Raw genomic sequence first — 6,909 nt, forward strand, 5'->3', positions numbered from 1 at the left:
ATTCAAAAGACTCCTGAGCATGACGCGTTCGGTCACAAGACACACGAGAGCCAATGACATTTTACAATCAATGCTGATGTAATGACGCAATTGGTCACAAGACATACGAGAGCCAATGCAATTTCACTATGAAATCTGAAGTACGGCCGGCAATATTTGAAATTGAATGTGTTTGTGATCTTCGACGGATGGAGATGCTGATCGCTTTTGGCAACACAGTCTCACCCCTACTCGTCAAATGTTGCCGAACGGTCAAGGGACCCTGACGTCAACTGTTGACGCACAGGGTACCCCTAAATCGCCATTTTTCGACGTACTGGGTAATCCACTGATTTCAACGAGAAACCTAGGACGTCATAAACAGACGTGTTGGGCATGTGAATGTTATCGTCATGATGGAATTTATTGGGTTATAATTGTTCCATTATGACATGTTGGAGTGTGATTCTCAATTTAATCAGCCAGCACAATTGTATTTACATTTATTTACGCTATGATACACGTTTGAAACAGCAGTCAAACCCCACCCCGCCCTAAACCTACCCATTTGCGTATTATATGATATAAAACACAGACTGTAACAGACAACAGGCACACTTTATTGAAAAATTCAAACTATTCCGAGGCCAAACGATTGAATTGTGAGAAGAAAAGACCCAAAAGCAATCACCTCGTCTCTATCCGCGCCGCGCGCCGCGCGCATAGGCCGCGCGCCGCGCCCCGGCGTCACACCGAAGACGCCACAGGTAGACCCCTCGGCGTCACGCGATGGACGAACTGGGAACCCAATTGCTTTCAGTGGGAAACCTTTGGCGTCAACATTAGACGGCAATTCTATCGGTATGAAATCGCGCTGAAGAAGTCTCATTCAGAACACTTCGCGATGTTTGGCATCAGATCACGTGTGCCACATGTTGGTGAGTAGTCATACATATTATGTCCTAATATTTGATATAAAGTATTTTCTGCTTGTCGTTATCGATCATGTTCAGTCACTGCATTGTATCTGTCATCATCTCCACTGAGGCTTTGCATTTCTTTGCTTTCTAAATAAACACACCTTGCTAATAGGATGATTAAACACTGTCACGTGACGTGCTATAGACCTTTAAACAGTTGTTAATATTTAATAATAATTACTAGTGTAGTTCCAACGTGGCATTTGTAGTAGAAGCACAATAAAAATTAAAAAAGCAACACTTGCCATGCGTTTACCACGGTATTGGTAGTTTTAATGTGATATTTGTTGTAAATAAACAGTAGCCACAACAATTGGTAGTTTTAATGTGATATTTGTTGTAAATAAACAGTAGCCACAACAATTACCATGCTTTAAATGCATTTTAATGTAAAATCCAAATAATGTAAATGTAAATAATGTAATGTAAAATCTAAAATCCAAAATCCAAATATTGTTATTTAAATAGTATACTTTATAATGCTATATATTATATATTATGACTTTTTTCTCTCTTTCTTTTTTTTTTTTTTTTTTTACCTGAAAAGACCAAAAGGGCCTCTCGGACTCAGTCAACCCATTCTTGTTTGTGGAGATGTAACGGAGAAAACCGAAAGCTGCAACAGCAAATATTTGTAATGGTATGTATGTGTTGGTTTGAACCCTTTATCAAACATTTTATTTAGCATTTGTTGTTACTTATTCTTACAAATCCCATAGCTCAATCAGTAAGAACATATTCCCAAAGTCTTAATAATTCACAAGATTTAACAAGTTGTCAAATTCATATGATTCTCGTACATATAGCTCTGGAAAAAAGACCACTTAACATGGATTTCTAAATGTTAAGTGGTCTCTTAATTTTTTTTTTCCAGAGCTGTATTTGTATATGAAGAGTTCAGATGCAAAAGCCTCAAAAAGCCACTTCGGTCACATGACATCAGATATTCAATTATTTTTTCTTAATCAGATCAGTTGCACTGTTTATAACGTCCCGTTTGCATGTAAATAATTTATGTGATCACAAAATCAAGTGAGTTATCTACATTTTCAAACAAATTCATATGATATAGCTTGCTATTACATACTTTTAATAATGGGAATGCACACATATCTGTGAACTTATTACATAAATGTATTTAACATTTAATTATGCATCGTTTTTTTACAGCAAGAAACAGTTATGTATGAACTCACAACTTGCATGCAATGTAATACAATTTCCTCTTTCTTTCTGTCTTGCAGGATTACTTGCAGATTACTTTTATTTATTAAAAAAAAAAAATTAAATAGTATTTTTTTTAATAGTTTTTTAAAAACTATTAAAACTATATAATTTATTTTGTTTAAAAGATCTCTACAATATCAAACTCAACAGCTCTTTTAAGAGTCAACCCTCACAAGAGCTTCTAGTGATTCTCAGCGAGTCTTGGCGTAAAACTGTCTTAATTTATATGTTTTAAAAACAATAGTATTTGCACAGAGTAAGTGAGATTTTCTTGTTTTACAGAAGAGAAGAAAGACCAGACCTTATATCGAAGCTAAGAAAACAAGTCCTTTGTTTAGGGTGAGGAAGGAAGATGGACATCTTGTGCCCGAAGAAGACAGAAAAATGCGCAAGTCTATTGGTATGTCTTTTATTGAAGCAATGCTGTAATATGTAGTACAAAATTTGATGTTGATCTCTCAAAGGACTATTCATTTCAACAGTGATCATTCTTTCTACTCTGATAAAATACGTACCATTATTCATGTCTAAATCTTTTAATAACTCCTAAAATAAGCAAATGAGGTTCTGTATCTTGGATTTATTTAAAATGGTAAATATTTGTTTTCCCTTTTTGATACAATTATTATTACACTTTTGGCCTTCAGTTCTTAAAAACTACTCCGTCTCTTTGTCTTAGATAAAAGCAGACAAGTGTGGGAAAAAGCATTTAGTTGTTATAAACTCCATGTATTTCTCCATTGTTTTGTAGACCATGGATGGTTCTGGGTAGCTTTAGAAGATAATGAGTTGGGACATATTAGGAATCAAATAGTAAATGTTCTTTGAATTATGTGAAATATCTGGTTAGTTCTTTCTAAAAGATCTACTGTTTAAAAGGTTGCTGTTGATATGGGTAAATTAGTTTTTGTTCAGTACTTGGCTAATATTATGGGCTGCAATATTATACATAATGCTTCAATGTGTATATTATTTTATGTACTGACTGCTGCTTTGTAAATTTAAATCAGGAATTGGCATTTCTGCCCATTTTGAGGTGGAGAGTTTACTGAAGAACATAGGTTAACCCGACTGTACATTAAACTTAATCTGAATTGTGTTTGTTGTTTTACTTTTAGACCAGGACTGGAGAACGCCGGATTATACGACTTCTTCCTCTGGTTGAGAAAAGGCTACACAACATCAGTGATCACATCATCTGTACATTGATTATACTGTAGGGTACAAGTGGGCGAACTGTTTAGAAGAAGAAGAACATGAACATGATAGAGGGAAGAGACAGAAACCAGTCTAGTTGTAATAATGAATCATTATTTTCCAACACTATATCAAATCTGTTTTCTGTATCATAGTTGACTGGATGGGATTATGTGGCACTCATTTGTGTGGCTTCAGCAGCTGTGAATGGATTAATATGATGTTAATGTGTTTTTTAAAACCCATTTTTATTTATCTTGAATCTTATTTGACTTTATTCTACTTTATCAACTGTATACTGTATCCTCCAATAAAGTGTTGAGTGATAAAGTATGGTGAGTATTGTGTATGGTGTTTGGTACAGTAAATACACATTCAACAAGTTTATTTAGGTTATCTAATTAATTACCAAGAATATTTTACTTGAGAAGTAAACATTTTTTATCTGGTTATATTATATTTGGTACAATTCTTCAAAAAGTTGTATATACTTGCATGCTGTAACAAGTATGTCAGTTTTCAGTGAAATAAAGGGAAGGATTACAAACACTTCAAGCTTAACTGAAGATGATCCATGTTGATCATTCTGGTACATCTACTACTGCAATACAAATTAAAGCATGCACATTTTCGATGCCAGGTACGTGAAGAGGGTGTAGATGAAATTGTGATAATGTCTCATGTTATTATTACTTAATGGTGCATGGTCCTATATTTAATAGTAATAATGAAGTGTAAATAATATAAATAGTTTTTGTTTACTCTGGAAAGTGGATAATGGCAAGTTGTTGCAGGTTCATCCATTATATTTATTAGTGTTTATCCATAAAAGAAAATAAAACGTAATAATTATTATTTTACAACATTTCTTTCAAATATTTCTGTATTTCATCAGATGGTCTTACAATATCAAAACCTAATACAAGCATGACGTTAGAATAGAAAAGACAAAATACTCTGATATTTAAATGTGACTCAAAGTTTGTTGTCCGTGATGAGGAGAATAGATCTGTGTATGTTGTACTGCCCTTACACCTCCAGGGACCCAGAAGTGGCCCCTGGAAGAGCAAAAAAAAAGCATGTTTCAAATGGCTTTAACTCAAAGTCTGGTTAGCGTATCACAGAGAAAATTGGCAGGACAACTGCATATGCAATGTTTACTAAATAATGTTGGCCACAGTTTTCAGACATATATGGAAAGCTGCCATAAAGGTTTTTTTAAAAGTGCTCACAGTAAAATATACAATTTCAGCTTGGCCCTCATATATGTCATAAAGGTTTGCACAATGAACATATTTTAATATCCAGTTGTCCATTAAATATGTTATTTACTTAACATTTATTGTTTCATTATGAAACCTTTTAAACTACATTACCCATATATCTGTCATTGTATCAATGCAATGGGAAACATGGCGCTGTAGTTCATAGAAGTGTGCAGAAATGCTTAGGGTTAGGGTTGGGTTCTCAGTAAAGGAGTCATTTCTCACAACATAGCGACACTTTATAGTTAGCTTAACGTATTACTGACGTAATAACACCAAAACATACTTTGTAACATGAAACGCCGTTTTATATGGGTTAAAACAGATAGTCCAATCACAGCGCGTTCTGCGATAAAGTCACAGCCAATGACAACCCAGCTGAACAGAGGCGTCACACTTACTTGTCCATTTATGGTAAATTATATCACATCTCATCCGGTTCAACTGAAGGGGTAGATTCCTTAAAGATTTAATATTTAGGCTGCTAAATATTTATTTATTCTAATTAAATAATAAAACTCACATTTTAAAACGAAAGTCTTCTTTGTGTGGTTAAACTGATGCATAATACATATATTTGAAAGAGAATCCTTTTTCTATGCAATGGTCTACAAGCATAAACTTCTTTAAGCCATCCTTTATAATCTGAACTCTTGGAATTAAAACAAATATAACAAAAGCACAATGAAGGCACACAATTTTGTAAGCATATTCCAATATTTAATGTCAAACAGTTTAAATACAAATGTAGTGCCCATATATATATATATATATATATATATATATATATATATATATATATATATATATATATATATATATATATATATATATATATATATATATATAGGCAAAAAAAGAACATTTTACATTCTAAACTTTAATACTATATATTTGCGATTATTGTTCACTTTTATTGTAACTAAATTAAATGCCAATTAAAATAGTTGATGATTATTGTAAATGTTAACCATTTTCAGTAAGAAAATACTTCTATAAAGTACATTCATGTTACAGTTACATTAACAAGGTAGTGATATAATGATAGTGAAATAATGATAGAGGTAGTTATGGTAGATATGTACTTTAGTGACCATTGTAATAAAAGTTTTAATGAATAATTATTGATTTCAAAAGGTACTAACTCTCACTATCTTCATTTGTTCAAACAAACAACAAATGCAGAAATATACATTGGACTATAGCATCATGAAGTCAATGCATGACTAGAACCAGTGGATGGCAATAGATATGTCCTTCACTAAAACTCCTGATGATAAAGGCATAGGCAGACATCAAGAACAGTTTATGAATATTGGTTCTGCATATATCAGAGATCATAAGACTCCACGTGAAGACTTTGAGACACTGTGACAGAGCAAAGGGTGCACTTCACTGGACATGTCCTATGCATGCCCAAACAACAACACCCAAAAACACTTATGAAGTGGACACCACCAGGAGGACGCACGAGACAGGGAAAACCAAGGAAGATATGAGACAGATGTTTCACGAAGACCTCAATGCCGGTGTTCCATGAGAAGATGTGAAAACGTGGCCACAGATCGAATATGTTGGAGGACACATGTTGCCCAATGTGCCCAGGACAGGACATGATGATGATGTTGTCAGTTTAAACATAACTGTAGGATTTATTTCTGTAAAAAAACGATGCATAATTAAATGTTAAATACATTTATGTAATAAGTTCACAGATATGTGTGCATTCCCATTATTAAAAGTATATAATAGCAAGCTATATCATATGAATTTGTTTGAAAATGTAGATAACTCACTTGATTTTGTGATCACATAAATGATTTACATGCAAACGGGACGTTATAAACAGTGCAACTGATCTGATTAAGAAAAAATAATTGAATATCTGATGTCATGTGACCGAAGTGGCTTTTTGAGGCTTTTGCATCTGAACTCTTCATATACAAATACAGCTCTGGAAAAAAAAAATTAAGAGACACTTAACATTTAGAAATCCATGTTAAGTGGTCTTTTTTCCAGAGCTATATGTACGAGAATCATACGAATTTGACAACTTGTTAAATCTTGTGAATTATTAAGACTTTGGGAATATGTTCTTACTGATTGAGCTATGGGATTTGTAAGAATAAGTAACAACAAATGCTAAATAAAATGTTTGATAAAGGGTTCAAACCAACACATACATACCATTACAAATATTTGCTGTTGCAGCTTTCGGTTTTCTCCGTTACATCTCCACAAACAAGAATGGGTTGACTGAG

General features: G+C 33.4%; 1 long non-coding RNA gene across 1 annotated transcript; it reads left to right on the top strand.

The window, feature by feature from the left end:
• Nucleotides 1-324: 324 nt before the first annotated feature.
• Nucleotides 325-3,708, top strand: LOC137046980 (uncharacterized). The gene is made up of 4 exons (XR_010899133.1): nucleotides 325-917; nucleotides 1,507-1,599; nucleotides 2,469-2,586; nucleotides 3,305-3,708. It is a non-coding gene; the product is annotated as an uncharacterized lncRNA (long non-coding RNA).
• Nucleotides 3,709-6,909: the final 3,201 nt, after the last annotated feature.

Source organism: Pseudorasbora parva, chromosome 2 (assembly GCF_024679245.1).
Source record: "Pseudorasbora parva isolate DD20220531a chromosome 2, ASM2467924v1, whole genome shotgun sequence".
Taxonomy (NCBI): Eukaryota; Metazoa; Chordata; class Actinopteri; order Cypriniformes; family Gobionidae; genus Pseudorasbora; species Pseudorasbora parva.